General features: G+C 34.3%; 1 protein-coding gene and 1 long non-coding RNA gene across 6 annotated transcripts in view; one reads left to right on the top strand and one right to left on the bottom strand.

Annotated features, from left to right (window-relative positions):
- Positions 1-21083, bottom strand: part of LOC106092674 (microtubule-associated protein futsch) — a 379860-nt gene that overhangs the window by 160517 nt on the left and 198260 nt on the right. The window contains exon 1 of one of the 5 annotated variants that reach the window (XM_059366950.1): positions 17579-17815. The exons of 3 other annotated variants lie outside the window; for them this stretch is intronic. The gene's annotated coding sequence lies outside the window, so the exon portion shown is untranslated. Of the gene's footprint in view, positions 1-8967; positions 9072-17578; positions 17816-21083 lie in introns of those variants that run through there. One more of the 5 variants, XM_059366948.1, reaches the window with a different exon arrangement.
- Positions 1-21083, top strand: part of LOC131996848 (uncharacterized) — a 334069-nt gene that overhangs the window by 197060 nt on the left and 115926 nt on the right. The gene's annotated exons all lie outside the window — the stretch shown is intronic.

The raw sequence follows: 21083 nt of genomic DNA, 5'->3' as shown, positions 1-21083 counted from the left end.
TCCCAACTCTATTGAATGTTTTCTACAGTTTTAAGATTATTTTGCATAGACCATAAGAGTATGCAACGAAATATTTTCTGTAAGCTACTAAAAGTATGTAACTGCCTTGCCCACACAATGGCTTTTTGAAAATAGTTTGTTCTTTAATATTTTGATGGGACCTTCTTCGATCCTTATTATATAATTTGTTTATCGTATTTGATATTTCCTTGGTCATCTTTACCCAAAATTGGAATGCAATATTTGGGGGTTGGCTGTCCCCCGAAATTTGTGCCAAACTGGATACCAGATTCGTACTCTACTCTATTAGAGGCCATCGTAGCACAGATGATACTATGCCCGACAATGAAGCTAAACGCCTGGGTTCGATTGCTGGCGAGAACATCAGAAACCAAATGTCTGCGTTGGTTATCCCCTCCTAATACTGGCAACATTTGTGAGGTATAGTGCCATGTTAAAACTTCTCCCCAAAGAGGTGTCACTCTGCGTCAAGCCGTTCGTACTCGACCTTCAAACATTTGGAGCTCATTTTTATAACCGCCACCAGAAGTTGGGCCCGGCGGAACTGAAAGCATTACTTGTTTCGCAAACACCTTTTATTAAATACCCATAGTTTCCCAATCGGTTAATAGTTCATGGGGCGTTCCCCCAGGTTTTTTACAATTTTTTAGGGGGGAAGTGGGGTAGGTTTGGTTAACCACAATATTTCAAACAAGATGTCGCCAATATCGGTGCACCAATTTCTGAGATCTGGCGTTTTTAACACAAAAATTATAAGAAATGGATATAAGGTAGACATCTAAAATGGGCTTCGAATTTTCAAGTAAACAGAAAAACTGATTGTTTTTCAAAATACTTCGCGAAAATTCATAAAATTTCTAAACTCCCTAAAGTATGCTTCGAATTCAAAAGATAATTTATGCACTTGATTCTATCCCAAAATCGTTTGCGAAATATTTTCCTAGAACTTTCAGGGATATATTAACTCCTTGACTAAACATTTTTTATGCCAGCTGGATTAAAAGTCATCCCTAACGTCATAAGTAATCGTTTTAAGATGACATTTCGTCATACTATCGAATTACGATATATATTGCGGAATATTAAATAAAGAAGTGCTTTCTTTTACCTAAATGTATGCAATGGTACCTTTTATATATTCTGGAATATTAAATAATGAAGTGGTTTCTTTTTACTTAAAAACTCTTAGAAGAGTATTTTTGGATCTCATTATGCACTTATCTATTGAGAAGTGAACAATACTGTCCATTTCACTCAAAATCAACATATAGTGCCCAAAACATTGCTTAAAAAGTTGTTTCAAGCTCAAAAACCTTGATTATTTTTAAAACCCGTTTTTTTTTGTAAAACATGCTTTTCTAATTATTATCCTTGCCATTTACTATTGCCATCTGGCTGACTGTGCAATACTATAAGTATTCAGAAATTGTTATGCGTTACATGGTACGTACTCGTATTGCAAAACCAAAAATGGACTGATCATGAAAATAGAAATTCCTATTGTCCCCAAGGATAGCTGGCTGTCATTTCTGATTAATATCTAAGGATATTCTCAAAAGGAAACCCCCTCATATGCATACATCAAATACTGGACAAATGTGTGATGCGAATAACAAATAAGTTATTCGACATAGAGAAATTTTCCATGGCAAACATTCAAAGAAAAATATTTTTTCTAAAAATAACACAGAAAAACAAAAAACAAAAGCAAAGCAGACAGCTTCACAAAGGGGAAAAACCAAACGAAGATGTATTATTGAGCAAAAAGTAGAAAGTATTTATTTGTTCATACATATAAGGATGGATTTCAATGAGTATATTCGCCTAAAAAAATATAAAAAAAAAATTATGCATACACACAAATAGTCCTTGTATTATCTACTTTTCTGCCTGGCAGACAGAATTTGTTTTTTGTTGTGGTGTTGGAAGGGCGAGGGGCCTATTGTTGAGAGAGGGAACATTTCGCATTTCCATTACCTTGCTTGGGGCCATAAAAATAGTGATGGCTAAGGAAAACAACATTTCATCCATCAATGTCTTCTGGGTACATCATCCTGGCATGAAGACATTGCAAACGCATCACAACAAAATTTCGCCTGGCATAGAGTAGCTTGCCTATCCCCCTCAAAAAAAAAAAAATAAATAAATAAAAAACAAACAGTCTGCGTTCTTTAACAAGGCGTCTTCCTGCTGTGTTTGTATCCCCACTTGAGGGCAAAAGTAAAGAAATCAGAAAAAGGAAACCCATATCTATGTTTTTGTTTGTATGTCCACAAAGTACATGCTTAAGTAATACATAACGAAATATAATCCACATGTCGTCAGAGATCTTGTGCTGCTCTTCTTTTGTTGGAAACCATCCAAAATTGTAATAATCGCATAAATGAATTAAAGTCCCTTTTACTTTCTGGCAACACAAATACAGACTGAAGAAAAAATAAAAAAATATAACAAAGAAAAACGAAAACAAGAAATGAAATGGCAAAAATCGCTATGGCAAAATAAAACCGCAACCGAATCAGAAACAGTTCCTTATGCTAATAATAAATCCCTTATAGTCATTTGGTGGCTGTCGCCGTTGTGGGCCCATGTCATTTGGATGGGAGGCTACTCCATACTCTGAAAAAGAACACGGTGCTGGAACTATAAACTCAACATTCTTGCCACCGTGTACACACAATATATACCAAACGAGCTAAAATGAGTCATTTTCATTTAATTTTCGCTTTTCGTTCACTTTGTTAGGCGTCATGCGACATGCATTGCCAACCAGTCAGCCAGCCAGGCAGGCAGGCAGGCAGGCAAACTCCCTCCTCCTTGGCGGCCAAATACAAAATTTCAGAGCATGGGTTATATGTATGAGTGTGCTGCCCACCCTTGACAATGCACCACTCCAATAGAGACTGCCTGAAGAAGGCTTTAGCTGCCAATGTGCATTTTTCATGGCAATGGTGATGGTGGTGGTGATGTGGTGCTATATAGCTTGGGGCGTCCGTCACCCATAAAGGGGCGAAGGAAACACCATACACCACCGAAAAACTAAAGGAAAACACTAAAACTCAAAGAACACACACAACAAATAAGCAATTTAATGATGACTGTAAATATGTTTGGGGTGTTTGGCCAAAGAGACGACATGCGACACAATATCAGCACTGCCAAGTACAATGTTAACGGAAATCAAAGAACATGGTTTTATATTTCCCCATGCCCTTTTAAACTTTAATAGGAACTTACAGGAATATACACGAAAAAACGAGAACGTTACACCTGTCCATTTCATAATTACATAGAGGAAACAGTTTATTGAACTTTGTGGGGGTGGGGGCTATCATAAACAGGATTTTGAATATTATTAATATAAATGTTGCAATAAGAAGATTAAATTTAGAATTAAACTTTCTAAAAACCCACTAATATGGATTTTGCTAAAAATTTACACTAAAGAACTTAACAAATCTGCCAAGAAATATTACTTTTTAGAAAACTAATCGGGAGATCGGTTTAAATACGAGCTATATCAGGTTTTAGACGGAATTCGACCGTACCATAAGTTTCAGCCAAATCGAGAGCATATTCGTTTATAGACCGATTTGGATGTCATAACAGAAGAGTACGTGAAAAATTTCAGCTAAATCGCATTTTAGCTTAGCAATGCTAAAATGAAACGCGATAAAATAGTGGAAACTAAGCCTTTCTTCTCTCTTATTGCGTTAAAGAGAGTTAGAGGACTTATTGAGCCATGTTTTAAAAAAAAGCATGCTCTACATCGTACTCAATGGTCGTTGGGTGTGTAGAGCACCTCAATTAATTTGGCAAAGGTATTGATGAAGATACATGGCGTATCAGAAATCGAGTTCCACCATGCCAGTCAAATTGCTTTGAATAACACACACTTGCCCAACTTTTATAAGTTCTTTGCTATGCTATAATATGTTAGAATATGTTCTAAAAATCACGAAAAGATTTTTAAAGTCAAAATAAAAGAGCACAAACAGTTAAATCGAAAAACAATTGCGGATCCATCTTTTATAAGTTCTTTGCTATGCTATTCTTTCAATAGAAAGCATTGAATATGTTCTAGAGCTAGAAAATGTTCGAAAAATCACGAAAAGGTTGAAAAGTTCAAAATAAAAGAGCGCAAGAAGATAAATGGAAAAACAATTGCGGATCCAGGGGCTCAAATCGGGAGATCAGCTTATATGGGACCTATATCAGGTAATGAACCGATCTAGACCATACTTGCCCCGGATGTTGGAAGTCATGAAAAAACACTGCGCGCAAAATTCTAGGTAATAATTCTAAGAGCGAAAGAAGTCAAGTCGAAGGACCATTTTATATGGGAGATGTATCCAAATTTGAACCGCTATGGCCTATTTGCAGTCCTTAACGACCTACATCATATGAAGTATCTGCGCACATTTTCAAGCGGATATCTTTATTTGTTCTACCAAGTGCTAATTCGCCCATGAACATTCCCTTAAGGAACCTCTCGCATATCAATAATGAGTGCAGTCCGATTCAAGTTTAAGCTTAGTGATTAGGGGCCTCCTTTTTATAACCGAGTCCGAACGGCGTGCCGCAGTGCGACACCTTTTTGTAGAGAAGTTTTTACAAGGAGAGGACAACCACCGCTGTACATTTTTTCTGATGTTCTCCCCAGTATTCGAACCCACGCGTTCAGCGTCATAGGCGGACTTACAAACCTCTGCGCTACGGTGACTAACCGTTCGACCAATATATTCATTTTCACAAACAAACGGACATGTCTAAATCGACTTAGAACGATCAAGAACGTATATATGTTCTTTATTGGGTCGCAGATCTTCCTTGACCAATCTAGTTAACCCTTCGCAATAAATCGGATTTGTCCTCTGGACAATTTCTTCTAACAAGAAGATACTCAAATGTTCATAACATTACTCTTCATGTGAAATATCAGCCTAATCAGAAAAGAATGCCGAATTTCAGTCATTATAACATCAGGACTCTTGTGTATTTGGGGTTAGGCTTGGTAGGAAGTCTATTTTCTAAATAGACTCACTTACACAATTTTAGCAGCGACCAACGAGGCCTCTGATGGGAATCGATCTCACGACCCCCGTGCTAGTAATCCAAGCATGCTACCAACTCGGCTACTGGGGCGACATGGATGTTACATAAGGAAAGGATGTAGGGCTTATTGACATTTGTCTTAAATTTCTGAATGTCATGATGGTTGGGAAAAACTTTAGCCGGAAGTTTATTCCATATACAAACGGTTCAGTCGAAATAAGAATTCTCTCTGAATTGCATTGTCCGGTTCGCTGGCTAGTCAATTATAAACGGTTATGAACCCCTGGAATGTCTAGTATTTCTAACAAATATATTATATATTAGATGAACACACACCATGAAATTACCTTTAGAACAGCTCCAAACTGCTTTAACATTTATGAAACCTTAGTAAGAATACATCTTTTATGTGAATACAAGCTGAATTCGGCCCGCTCCGCTGCACGCTCAGATACTTGGACATAAATTTTAATGCCATATTCGTAATCTACACCAAAATACTTTTCATTCAAATCAGCTGCGCCCCCATATACTTGGACGTGAATTGTAATGCCATATTCCTAATATACTTCACAATACATTTCGTTTGAACCCCATATAGCCATGATTGTCTAATTTTAACATTTGGTAGGTTTTTGGAGGAGTTTTGGGGGTGGAAGGGACACCATCATCAGGACCTCATTTTTAAACTTATATTTGTAATCTACTGCCAAATACCTTTCATCTGAGTTCCATATTGACATGATAGTACAAAATGTCTATTTGGGGAGCTTTGGGGTCGGGGCGGCCCCCTGGGTACTGCGACCCAATTTTTATGTATATATAGGAAATCTTGGTTTTTCTAGTCTTAAACATTATATCGTCTTTGCAAACTTTCGTTTAGACCAAAAGTATTTGTTTGATCATGAAGAAATAATACAGGGCCTTGAAGCCAAAGCCGTTTTTCATACGCTAAAGTTAATAATAAAAGTATAAAATTTAACTAATTTCATCTATCCTTTTTAAGCAGAATGTATTGCATATTTTTAGAGGTTGTGATACTATGCTATTTATTGCAGATCCCATGATTCGGTGAAAGAAGAAAAAGACTTTTTAAAAATATAAATGTTTAGAAAGCAAATTTCGTGGCCGTAAACAGGTTTTGTTAAAGTTAGCTGATGTCATGCCTACAAAATCATCTGACCCGCATATACAATGCCGAATTCCATGCATTCGAACGACAAATCCTTAGGAAACCTGGCTTTAATTTATATATTTTTTTAAATTATTAGCAATTTCTCATAGAAAGAAATAAAAATATAATAAAATTTGAGTGCAATCAAAAAATATTAGAAAAAGAGAAAAAAAAATCAATTCCGCCCTTATTATGATTTTTTCGGGGTTATCGGTTTAAGTTCTTTGAAAGTCTACACTATGAAGACTATTGGGTTGCCCAAAAAGTAATTGCGGATTTTTCATATAGTCGGCGTTGACAAATTTTTGCACAGCTTGTGACTCTGTAATTGCATTCTTTCTTCTGTCAGTTATCAGCTGTTACTTTTAGCTTGTTTTAGAAAAAAAGTGTAAAAAAAGTATATTTGATTAAAGTTCATTCTAAGTTTTATTAAAAATGCATTTACTTTCTTTTAAAAAATCCGCAATTACTTTTTGAGCAACCCAATAGAGGATAGGCATACTTTTAAGTTGCATTATAAAAAAATTTGTTAAAATGTTGCGGTCTTATTCACAGAACTTTATTAAACCTTAAAATAGGTTTATTTGACAGTTCTATTAAAGAAATATGTCAAATAAACCTTTTTAAATCTACATTAAGTTTGGTGAATGAGGCCGTTATTTTTTAAAATGTTTCGTTTTCTTTCACTAATTAGAAAATTAATTTATTTATTTGTAAAATATTTTGAAATCATACGAGCTTAAATGTTCTATGTAACAAACTATGTTAAATCAAAATATTTATAAGTTTTTAAATTTTAGCAAATTATCGTATATGACTGAATTGAAAAATATACTGCATACTTTAAGGTGTCTTACCACTTTCAACTCTTTAGGAAACTTAAAGAACACAGAAATAAAAATAAATTAAAATGAATTTGTTTGTTTGTATTCCCTTTAAAGAGTTTTATAATTCGCAAAAATTTCCAAAAATGTTTTATAATCCTAAAAAAATAGTTTTTCAAAACTCTTTAAGTTTATTTGAAAATATTAATTCTTTAAATACGTTTGTAATAAACCTTTTTTAACACTTGCATGCATCTTATCTTATTTAAAAAAAAAATAAAGCATAGTTTTAGGGGCTTTAAATATTTTAGTATTCTTTAGGGAATTTAGGGATTCTTTGGTTACACTTCTTTCATCATAATATGTTCACTACTCCAGAATTTATAAAATTTCAAAATTTTCACTATATTTCTTGTTAATTAAAAAGTATTTTTTGTTAAAAAAAATACCACATTTTCTTTTCATAATTTTTTTTATTAAGCTTCTGGAAGTTTCTTCCTTCAGCATTGGAAGCAATTATTTTCTCTTAGAGGAACTCCTTACAAATTCTTATTGGATTCCTTAGATTATATTTTTTGGATGAGAATAATTTCAACACTGGCTGTGAACACTAACTGGTCGTTGTTCAACGATTTGCGTTTGTGGGACAACTTAAAAAAGGACCGCACCCGTCGGCGTATAAAATTCAACTGACAACTTTATTTTCCCAGCTCCTTTTTGTCGATTACGCTTCCTTCTCACGTACATTGATTGAGGCAACGAACAAACAAAAACAACAACAACAATCAAAAAGAAGTTGCTGTTATTGTTGTGCCGATACTATATATATATAATGGGGTGTTTGTTGTACTCCATATATTAATTCTTAAAACTTTTTTTATACTCCACACATCACACTTGCACACAGGTCCATACGAAAATGACAATAACAACACCAAACAATACAAAAACGAGTCAGACATACAGGACACAACACCCGATGAATATGGCTGGTGATGATGATGGTGGGGTGAAATAGGTTGGGCGGCAGGGGGTAAAAATAATGGCATGCCAACCTAAGGAAGGATCATTTGTGTGAATCAATACGGCAAACAGCAGAGCTACTATTTGTAAAACGATAACAACTACAACAATGGCAACATTTAGCACAACGACACGGCGAAATAGTGGTGAGCCATAAGCAGCACGAAGAAAAGACTTCAAAGCAGGGCAACAACTCCAAATAGATAGTTCTGGCACCACCAACAACAACAATTGCACAGGGAGTAGCAACTTCAAACACTACGAATTCCACACGAATCTCTCATTCCCACAACACGAAGAGGAGTCATTTCAGAACTTGCACACACACACAACACACGGACTTATATTTGGAGTTAAGAAGCTTTACTTCTCTTCAACACTTACGCACACACATACAGAGATATGAGGTCCTTTTAGAGACTTTTCTACTATTGCAGTGGTTATTCTACACGAATGCCTTTAAAAAAATGCAGTGCAAATAAAAAAATCAGTGGCACCAGCCATGTGGGGAAAGAACTTGGCAGAAAAAATGGAGTTCGCCCGTATTCTATGGTTGGTAGTTGATGTTATTGGTGTTGCTTTTCTTTGTTGGCAGGAACCTGATTTTCTTTTAAAGCAAATACTAGAGTTCCAATGTTTGACGAACACCATGGCAAATATTGAGTCATGCTATGCAATGACTAAAACAACAACAACAACTACTCCATGGAAGGAGAAGAAGAGCGGAAACGGAAGTTTTCCAAAACTCATTATATAAACTTCACTTTAAGAACATTTTAAAATAATAAAAAAACATATATTATTATTCACTTAAAAGAATTTATTTTTTTTTTTAATTTTTTTGCTAGAGTTTTAATTTTTTATTATTACCGTTATTAATTCCACCGTTTGTATTTTCTTTTTGGTTTGGAAATTAATTTCTCTTGATTTTAACTCAGTTGCAACCGTTGTGAAAGCTCGACGAAGACTGAAAATTCTTTCCTGACCATGCTCAAAATGTGCTCTTACACTGAACCCAGAGTAAGGCTGTCGTTTTGTGATGGCGTTCGTGATTGCGGTGTTATCCTTTCGTGCTGTGCATATAGCGGTGTGTTGTTGTGCTCTTTGACTATTCCAACGAAGCATGTGCTTTTTCCTTTTTGTTTCCAATATCCACCACCGCTGGAAGTGTGGTGTGTTTCTGATTCTTGTTGCTGTTGTAGCTCGTGTTCGTGTTGATGTTCGTGGTCTATGGATATTTTTGGCCAAAAGCCAAAAATATTCTATACTGGTGTTGCAAGGCAAAGCCAGAACAGCTGCTTTACCAAATAAGCTTTGACTGCTTGCTGGCGGCTGTCCTAGAGTCCTCCTCGGGACCCTTTTTGGCATGCCTCACCACTTTAAACACCACTCAACCAACAAGTCACCGAAATTTAACATCAACATCAAGCTACCAAACGAAAGGAAAAAAACAAAAATAAGCGAAATATTTCATTTAGCCGCCTAAATGGAGCCAACTAAAACGTTAGCCTAGCACCCGTAATGAACGTAAGCCTAAAGACAACAACAATGTCGGTAGGAGCATGCCATGCCAATGTTTTTGAAAAAAAAAAAAACTACCGCAGGGTGGGGCGGTAGAGGTTAAACTCCAAAATTGCCTTGTATGGCAGGAAAAACTTCGTAATTGCACTATGACAAGTTGAGCCTATTGGTCTATCATTTACAAATGATTTACAGTCGCTTTTTCCTACTTGCACTCAGAAATAGAATGGCAAAATTAGTGAATAGGATAAGCCAATTTCCTTAAAACTTGCTATAGAAGGATATCAAAAATTAAATGTCATTTAAGGATTTTTGGCATGATTGGCACTAAATGATATTGAACAGGGAAGAAGAGAGCGAGAGAGGAATACGAAAGTCAAATACCTTAAAGAAAATTTAGAAAATTATTTCTGGTACATAAAAGACACTTAAAAGGTTTTGAAATTTTTCTGTTTAAAAAATATATGCAAACAAATTATCATAAAACATTTTTGGAAATATACAAAAATAAATATGGCTATAAATCATTTTTTTGAAGGTTACAACAGCCAGAAAGGGTCATATATGAGGCTGTAGTAGAACAAATTTTTCTGTTGTCTTCAAGATTATGCATCAAACCAAATTTTATAACCCTAAAAATTTTAGTATTCATTTATATAGAAAAAAAGAAATACTTGGCACAGGATTTAAAAATTCCAAATAGTTTAAGGAGTTTAATGGCAATCTGCTCACATTGAATTGATATATAGTTTTCGAAATTTTCTTATGATCTAAGAACAATGATGATCTGATTGATCAGATTGCGATTTATAAAATGTGCCAATGCAGGTCACGTTAGCGTAGAGTTTAGCATGTCTGCCTATAATACTGAATGCCTGAGTTCGCGTCCTGGCGAGACCTAATGCTGGCGACATTTTTGAGCTACTTTGCCATGTAAAACTTCTCTCCAAAGAGGTGTCGCACTGGGGCACGCCGTTCGGACTCGGCTATAAAAAGGAGGCCCCTTATCGTTGAGCTTAAACTTGAATCGGACTATACTCTTGATATGTGAAAAGTCAATGCATTTTGCAAATTCACATTTCGGCTAACATTTTAAATAAAATTTGTTTCCTTTCTAAATAAAAACAAAAAGGAATCCAACAACAAGTTATATATAATAAATATTTTGAAGGTCAAATTGTTTGTCACTTACAAAAGGCTTATAGGATATTGACAAAGTTGACTCTATTGGCAATCGATATAGTGCAACGTTAAAATTATTGCATACAGTTATAGAAGCTAAATTATATTCTGGTCAAATTGAAATGATATAATATAAATATTTTAAAGCTCAAACTACTGTTTGTTGCTTAAACAAGCCTCAAGAACCCAAATATAGAATATTTCTAATATATTACTTGTCGCGTCCTATTATGTCATAATTTTTTGAAAGACCAATACTTCAGATAAAGACTAAAGTTTGTAGGCATTTCACAAAAGATTGTTGAGTGCCAAAATTAGAATGCAGTTAGTCATATATTTTCTTTATATTTATACAGCCTCATTTACAAAACTTATTGCAGACTTTAAGTTGGTTTATTTGAACGATTTCCTTTATAGATCTGTCCAATAAATCCACTTCAAAGTTACATTAAGTTTTATGCACAGAAAAAAATAAATCTTAGAAAAAAATTCTCTACGAAATTTAGCATTGAATCGAAGACATTATTTATTGAAGTACGTAAGTAGTCTCTACAAGAGTCTTGACAGACAAAATTATTGAAATTTTGTTGACTGTAGTTGAGGTAGTTGTAAAAATAGGCGTACTGCCATGTAGAACACAAAACTCCCATGCCATCCAGGTTCGACTCCCCCGGTCGGCCAAAAAAATTTTTATTTATTTTTCTTTCATTAAACTTATCTTAGAAAATTCGGCATAAAAAATATGAATTTCGTATTCAGAAAAAAATTTTTTAGGTTTTTTAATTTTTATTACTGTGCAGCAGTACTTATTGATTTATTTCGTCATAAACAAGATGATATTGGTAGGCTAGAGGATGCGTGCATCACTACCAAACATGAAATCATGAGTCCAATACTCTGCGGCACCAAAATTATTAAAATTTGTTTTTAAGGGTAATAGTAGCGAGTGACAGAGGAAAATCCGAACAGTAAAACGAACGAGACAAAGTAGCGAGAGCCGAACAAAGAAAACAAAAACACCATTACCTGAAGCAAAGCCCATGCGTTGGCTGGTTAGATGGTTTTTTGCCTTGCTTATGGATATATTTTTGTAGTTATTATATGTTGGGTTGCAAAGAGTGCCTTTCAACAACAAATTTGTACTTTGGGTCGTTGAGATGCAAAATAAATTGTTGCGGGAAAATTAACAATTTTCGTAGTTGTTTTTTCGACCCAAGTTGTTGTTTTTCAAGATTATTTTTATCTGTGTGAATACAGCAGATATTTTTATGTTTTCTTTAAAAGCAAGTGTGCGATATAAGGTGATTGGTTTCGATAAAGAATAGTGATACAGTCTTAGTTATTCCTTGAAAGCGACAATAAAACGAAGTCCATAATTAGAGATTATAAGATTTTATAAGTTGTCCACAATTCGTCTGCTAAATGCTATCTTGTTCCATTCGCCATTTTGGAATTTTTTGACTTAGAACCACTTTCTGGGGTTTTAAGGTACGAAATTTGAGAATTTTCAATAAATTTTGACGTTTCTTTTTTAGTTTATGAGATATTAAGATGTAAATTTGTTTCATATCCGCTTAAATTTCCGTAAAAATTTCTGCAAGTGGATCCAAAGTACATATATTTTGACAAATCAAATTGTCATGCTATCATGTTTCACGAGTTAAATTTTTACACAATTTATTTAAAAATAAAACTAAAAGCAATAATAAAATGACACATTAAAATTTTTTTTAGCGGTGGTTATCCCCTCACCAAATGCTGGCAACATTTGTGAGCATGAGGTGTCACTTTTCAGTGACACGGCGTTCGGACTCGGCATAAAACAGGAGGCCCCCTTATCATTGAGGTTATATTTGAATCGAGCAGAACTCAATTGATATTGTTAGAAGTTAGTTTGGGAAACTATAAACCACATATAAAGAAGCGTTCATCTTCCTATAATAATAACTAAAAATTAATAATAAGTATCTTCAAATATTCTTCCTTCTTTTATTCCCGTTTTACTGATTCCCATTCCTTTGTAGAGTTTAAGGTAATTTCTAGACTTGAAAGTTCTTTCCTGATGTTTCCCAACATTTTTATGACTGCATACCCAAAACAGGAATATGTAAACATTGTCAACCAACTTGAAGATCTGTATCTTTCAAGCATGGTGTGTCACAAGCATCCCTGTGTATATCAATGCTCATCAAATGCTGTTCATTTTAAGTATCAGAACATGATAAAGGATGCCCTTAGCTGAGTCCGAAAGGCGTTTCGCTTAGTAATATCTCTACTAGATAAGTTTTTTTTAATGGAGAAGGTCTCTTCATAGTGAAGTTGTTCCATGGCTAAAAGCATGCCAAGGCATAAACTCAGCCAAAATTTTTTTTCTGATGTTCTTGTCAGGCGGACATGTTATCCTATATAGTATAGTTCAAGAAACATAATGACCATATAAGTGCTATTGGATTTCTATGTCGTCAGAATTAACAGTAAATCTTTGATATACCAATAGTAAAGAAACTGATGACTCAATGTGTAGAAGTCCCCGAAATTAGGACAGTTATTTTTCACATCGAAAACTCCACAATTTATTGTGAATGATTGACAGGTGCGTCAACTTTAGAAAACTTTCAATGAATCCACTACATCGTTTTGAATTACTCAAGTGTGCTATTGAATAAATTAGACATATAAAGACCTGATAAGCGCGATTAAGTCTCTTCTTCCTCAAAAACTACATCAAATCTTTGTTATATTGGTCGTAGAGACACTGATGATGCAAAACTAAAAAATCATCGAAGTAAAGGCGGTCATGTTAACCCCTGCGCCACCCCAAACTATGTTCTTGTAATCACTTTTGCAACTCCTCTCTAACAGAAACAACAGTAATTCATTGGTTAACTGGTCGTTGAGACACTGATGATGCATGTGAGAAGAAAGCAATTCTTTGAAAACCACTATTGAATATTTTAAAATTAAATTTTCATTTAAACTTTTGGCTTATCTAATCTTACTGTTAATTCAACTGTAACAACAATTTTTCCTAACCTATTACTCAATTTATGAAATCCTAATTAGTAAAGTTCTTTAAATACTTTTCTTCTTCGTAGTTCGTATAAAAATTATTTCTTGTCATGAAACCATACGCAACATTTATATTTTTGGAGGCCATCTCAAAAACAAGAAAATTAAAACCAACATTCATATCGCATTAATGCTAAAAACTGTCCTCTTTTTCAATAGCGTATACAAAAAAAAATTATAGACTGATTCATCTAATTTGTGACATCACTTCCTCTGGGGCCATCTACCAAAGCAATTGACACAGTAGCCAAAAAAATATGGTACCCCAAGCAAGAGGTGAGAAGCAAGTTTATGAGCTTAACTCACACTTACCTACCATGTTTGGGGGGTTTCTTTGTTTTATGGCTTGTTGGCTGGCTGCTGACGCTGACACTTAGCCCTAACCATAAGTAAGATAAATATTTAGATGTTGGTCGTCAAATTACATCAACTTATGAACCTAATTATTAAATAAACTCTCCTGCCCCAAAACTAAACAAAATTTAATAAAGTTTATGTATTATAATAACAAGCTGAAACCCAAATCAATTTTCATGTGGTAGAAACAGTAACTAGTATTGAAACTCTTAAATTTATCACAACTACGGGCATTTTGTGTTAAGTGTGTGTTTTTAGCTAGCTCAGTTGGCATGATGATGCTTTTTTCATTGCTTTTTTCCAAAAGCATTGCAGTATTGTTGGCCAAAGTGGAAAACTGGCACAAGAAGATGAATTGGCCCATTGATCACCAATTATTTATGTCTTTGATATGCAGTGCCTTTAAGTTCAAAGCTCCACTAACATATTTCATGCAATGTAGGTGGAATTATTGCATAGAAAACGCTAAGAAGGCACTTGTTTATATTCCAATGTGAATGCAGGTTTTTAAGAAAATTCCAGAGGAAAATACTTTAGAGTCAAAGCATGGCTGAATATTCGAACGTTAAGTCACTTGCCGAAATCAATAAGTGCAAATGAATTCGTTTAAGTGAAAATCGGTAGTGAATTAGTTATTTCTATGGGAAACTATCTGAAATGTAAAAACTAGTGTTATCAATAATATTTGGAAACGCATTTTCATACGTAGCTAGTGTTTATATCTGACTCAAGTTAGTAAACTTCAACTTTTCGACTCAAGTCAGTATGTTGACGTAAAATTTCGCTTGCACTTATGCTTATATCGCTTAACTGCAAACTAATTTCACTTGTCCGAACTACACTAAACTGAAAACTAAGCAGTTGGGATACTTCCTTTATGCCAATGACTGTCCTTGATAGAACTGGCATACTAACGATAATCGCACCATTCGATATTTTTAGTAATAAATATAGATAGTACCGATACTATCGTTAATTTCCCATCACCTATATTTCAACGAAAATGAGAAGTAAAAATCAGGAGTTTGATTTATATAGAAGCAATATCAATGCACAAATCGATTAATACCAAACTTAATAAGTCAGTTGGAAGTCATGAGAGAAATCATTGCACAAAATTTTAGTCCAATTAGATGAAAATTGTGCCCTCTATAGGCGCAATGTATCTTATCTTATCTATCTTATGCTATACAACTCATTATCGCTTATTACCTTAGGAACTAAAATGCAAGCATTAATCGTTATGGTGTTCTCTCTTGATCCATGATTTAACAGAAAAATTAAATCACTATGACGGAACACTAAATCACAACACTAAATCAGAATGGAAAAGAGTTAAAATCGCTTCATTTTCTATGCTACTGTTTAGAAAGTAACTCTCTTCACTGGGAAATGCTATATTGGAAGCGTCCATCGTCTCATCCCCCCGTCCCTGTTTCACTGATTCCCATCCCTCAGAGAATTTAAGAGTTGAAAGTATATTAGTAAACAAATCCCAGAAATATCTTTGTGAATACTCTCTGAGAAATCTTTGAGATTTTTCCCAGTGACAATTCCCTGAAATATATTTGTAAGTAAGTAAGTAATCTTTGTGACTGCATGCTCAGAAGAGTAATATTTAAAAATGTTCAGGCAACTTGTAAAGCTATCAGGAACAATCAAGAATGATGTGTCATGATCATCCCATAAAGGAATTTCTTAAAGTAGACCAATATCTATAAATGCTGTCCACTTCAAGTATTACAAATGGAAAAATTGCGAAAATTCCAATATTACGCTCGTTTCGAAAGAGAAGCAAACGAAAAATGGTGAAATAAAATGATGTTCGCCCTAGAAAGCCAGAGACTGAACAATAAAGATTCGGCAGAGCACGACCAGAATTCGAAACTGGACACACCGAATTCGAACCTAGACTATTGATAGCATTCGAAGCTATTAATAACACTTTCAAAAGATGCATAAATAGCATGTGTATATCATGAGAGTAAGATATTCGTATAGAATATAAGTCTATCACTACAAAAACACATGCGGTGGAAGAGAACAGCTAGCGTGGCAGGTGTCAAACTTGTGCTAGTGTCATGCTTACATCATAGACACTATGATTGAAAAGTCTTCTTTCCATTAAAAAAAAAATCTTCTTCCATTGAAAAAATCTTCGATCACTAAGCTCGCCTCGGAAGAGAAACAAACAAAAAAATCATAATGGATGTCCTTTTTGCAGCTGAGTCCGGCATTTGACATCGTCAATCTTGGGTATGTCTAAAATACTTCAACTATATATAAAGTTTGCGATCGACTTGGTCTCCTTTTTTTGTCCGTATCAGATTTAAAAGAGACAAAAGTTTATCATTAACACCAATGTTTATGATTTATCGATTTAAATCCTAATGCTGGCCACAATTTGATATGACAATAATAACAGCTGTCCAAATCCTCTGTCTGTATATAGAGAGTGCAGAATGATTGATATTATTATCTGCTAAAGGGGGAGTAAGAAACTATTGTTGTAGAAGAAATACTTAGTCGGCATTTGTCGACATAATAAATCATAACAGAAGATTCTGGCTATTAGTACTTTTACATTGGCAACTCAAGCCGGATTTAGATAAAATCCAGATCATAAAACTTTTTAATTAAACGTGCTATTATCAGAATTCAACTTTCGGTAGGCTTTGTTAAAGGATTGTTGGAAAAACTTCATGTTTTCTACTCATTCATTTTTGTATGCTATCGATAAATACATGTCGTTGAACTAAGTATTCGATAGTTCTTTAACATGGACCTTAAATCGATTTGATTTTTGTCAGTTGTGGTAAGTTATCGGCTATTTTCGCGTATTATCGAAAGTAATCCTGGGCGATGATATACAGGATAAATCTATAAAGACATATAAAGAACAACGTGGATGCCCTGCAGGACTAGCAAGAATATCGATGCTCTCAATAACTTTCGATAACAAGCCGATAACTCATGTTTTCTCGATATAGAAGTAAATAAATAAAGACTTATCATCCATCGAAATATCGAAAATGGAAGTCGAAAATATTTCATAGCCAAAACTAAGCCCAAAAATTACATTGTTTGTATTCGAATAACTAAAGGAAGTTTATCTTTCGATTTTCTTATCGAAAACTGAAGTAAAAAAAGTATATTTGTACAATTTTAATTTTGTGGATTATTTTTTTTAATATTTTTATATTTTAGTTGGTATCGTTTTCGATAAATTCGTCACTTTATTGCCTTAAATTAACAAAACATTCTGGGCGGCTTTATTTTTAAACAATGTTTTTTTAATTATATTTGTTTTTTCTAATTTAGTTTCTATATAACTATCCGCTTTGACAATTACCTTTAACTTCAACTCTACATACGTCTCGTATGTACTTTTGAACGAAGTCCGGTAATACCGATTTCTTCGTTTGTCGTTAGACAACAAGTACTCGATAACGATTACCACCGCTCACGTTGTATGACTATTTGTTTTGGCCAAAGACAGAGATTTGTATTCTCATTTCTTTGCTTTGTAAACACTTTGCTCAATATAAACACTTTAGGGCAGCGAACATGTAAAACTCACGACGGCTGTGGAACAACTGATTTCTACTCCAGCAAAAGGATTTCTTACATCAACATATGACTGTGACCAATACATAAGCAAAACTATACTGTATGCACTCTCATACACAGCCATGGGGTATACTCATTCTGAGTTCGCGCGTGTGTATGTATGTGTGTGAAGGATTCAAATTAGAACTTCGTTTACAACTACAATTCGCAGCAATTTTCGTTGATTTGTTGTTTTGGTTTTTGTTGTTGTTTTCGGCACGTATGGAGAATAGAAAGAAATTACGCAATTTCCAGCTACAATTGGAAATCGGCAAACTTCCAACTAAGAAAGTTGCAAATAAAAAGCAAAACAACAACAGAATAAAAATGAGAGAATGAACAAGACAAGACAATCACCAAAGAACAGAAGCCAACAAGACAATCACGAATAGCAAACAAGGCAATCGAAGAGAGCATTGAGGCTAAGAAGCAAAGCTATGAATTGCATCCGATTGCCCGAAGTTTTTTTTTTGTTTTTGGTTCTAAAGCATATTTTTAGGTGAGTGTAGCTCCTCTTGGTTTTGTGTGCGTAAATGTGTTGATGTGGGATATTGCTTTCGAAGTGTTGTAGTAAGACAGACATACAGACAACTTGAGTAGATGCAGAATGAGGCGGTTGGGGATATGGGGGTTTGGTGATGGAGTACTGCTTCAATATTCGTACACATAGTGATACTTAGTGTAGTAGTTAAGTACAGCGTACTAGCATTTGTACTTATAATCAAGTCACAATGAGAGTCTTTTGTAAACATAAGATAACATCAAGAGAAATCTTGTTCATCTCTAGAGATTTTGTGGTGGTGGTATGTGTTTGATTGTTTTAGCTAATGAACAACTTCAAGAAAAGAAAAGATACACAAATTTAAAGGTAAAATATTAATTTGAAATAAAATTAAAATAAATAATTGTTTGTATAACATAAATTATAACACTTATTAATAATCACTATTTCTAAATCTGTATTTATTATTTCACTTAAATGTTTTATTTTTGATGTTGAAGTGTTTTGCCTATTAGGGGGAAGATCATTTAATTGTACAATTTTTGTTTGTTTCTCTTTCGAGCCGAGCTCAATAGTCGAAGATTTTCTTTGCAAATGGAAAAGAAAAATCAGAGATTGCAACACACCAACCCCTATGGGACGCGTTTCGCCTTTGTAGAGAAGACTTTTCAGCCATATTAGGTGTGAAGGCTTCAAGGGCCGTATGTTGTACTTATGCCGAATTTATTCCAAAAACCAGGCTCTAAAACCCCGTCTGTTAGCTGTTCTTTTCCCAATGCATGTGTTTTTTGTGTAATGGCAGATTTTTGTCTATTCAATTACACTACTACCATGGTATACCCATGATTCTGTGCATCTATTGAAAGTTGTATTGATAGCTTCGGACGATAGACAACGGCAACGACTCTCGCCATTGCTCCGCACAGGTTCGAATCCCAGCCGGGCTCTGCCGTTTTTTTTATTTTCAAGTTTTTCTGTCTGTGAGGGTGTAGATCATTTAATTCTACAATTTTTGTTTGTTTCTCTTTTGAGACGAGCCCAATGATCGGATATTTTTTTTTCGCTTTCTTTATTATGTCTTCATAATTTTTTCGGAATAAGTTGTTTTATTAAAAAAATAAACAACAAAAAGAAGGGAATATTTTTTTGGGATAATTTTGTCAAAACTTTATTTCTAAAAAAATGTTGTAAAAATATTTTTGCAAAACTTTGTAAAATTTTATATTTTCTTCCAAATTTATTTTAGGAAAAAAAAATTTTAAATTGCTTTTTATAAACTTAGCGTTCCACTGGTATTTTTGCTTTGTAATAGCATTAGACTGGTTTCCTAGATTGCGATTTCGTTTGGTACCACCCAAACTCATCCGTAGGCGTTGTCAAAAAACTAAAGGAAAATACTCTTAAGAGCATAGTTTCAACCTAGAAGACATACCTTTTTTTGACGCAAATCGTGTTTATTTATTCATAAACACGATTTGTGATAGTTTATTTTAATAGAAAAATTGTCAACAAAATTTTGTAGAAAATATTGCATGAATTTATTTTCATAGAAAATTTTGTGAAATTTTATTTTTATATGAAATTTCGTCAAAACTTTACTTTTATAAATAAATCGCTTAAATTTCGTCTAAAACTTATTAGTTTTTATTTTAATGGCAAAACCATCCGAAGGCGACCCTGCTAAGGCCGAAATCGCAATCATGGTAGCGTGCCCAGTGCATCTGCCTTATATTTAAAGTTAGGCACAAATGTATGAAGTGTAGTTTGTTTATTTCTTTTTGCTGCGCTATAAAAGGAAATTAGTTTTAAGAGCGTAGTTTCGTCTTTAAAGACATGCCTTTTTCAGAGATTCACAGATGACAGATCCTAAGCAAAAAAAAAAGCCGTCAATACAACTTCTAACTTCCAAAAACTTTAAAAGAAAAAAATTCGACAGAGCCTGACCGGGATTCGAACCTGGGCACACGAAGCAACGTCGAAAATCGCTGCCGTTGTCTAGCGTTCCAAGCCACCAATACAACATCCAACAGATGCACAGAATCATGTGCATACCATGGGAGTAGTGTTATTTGTGTGGATACAAAATCTCCCATTACACACAAAAACACATGCATTGGGAAAAGTTCAGCTAATAGACAGGGTTGTCGAGCGTTGTTAATGTGGTATTTGTATCATAGAGGCGTTTTCGCAATAAATTCGATACAAGTATAACATACCAACGTACGGTCCTTGAAGCCTTCAAACCTAATATGACTGATGAGTAATTATAACCAAATTATGAAACGCGTACCATAGTGGTTGGTGTGTGTTGCGATCTCTGCCTTTCCTTTTCCATTTGCAAAAAAAATCTCCGATCAAACAAAAATTGTAAAATTTAATCATTTTGCCCTAACAGGCAAAAAAAACTTCAAATGAAAAAAATCAGTTTCAATCACAAAATTAATTGATCAAATTAAGTTTTTTAATTGAAGCTGCTTCAGTCACGAAATCAGCAAAATATCAATCACCATTTTTGAAAAAGACCACAGTAGCGCAAATGTTGGCATGTCCGCTTATGACGCTGAACGCCTTTGTTCGATTCCTGGCAGGAACATCAGAAAAATATTCAACGGTGGTTATCCCCTCCTAATGGTGGCGACATTTGGTATTGCTATAGATTTGTCAAGTGAGACGTATGTGTCTTTGAAATCTCTCCCTTTATATTGTAGAGGACAAATAGGGTTTAATTGAATTTATTCAAGCACCA

Source organism: Stomoxys calcitrans, chromosome 4 (genome assembly GCF_963082655.1).
Source record: "Stomoxys calcitrans chromosome 4, idStoCalc2.1, whole genome shotgun sequence".
Classification (NCBI taxonomy): Eukaryota; Metazoa; Arthropoda; class Insecta; order Diptera; family Muscidae; genus Stomoxys; species Stomoxys calcitrans.
This window is presented reverse-complemented; position numbering and strand designations above follow the sequence as displayed.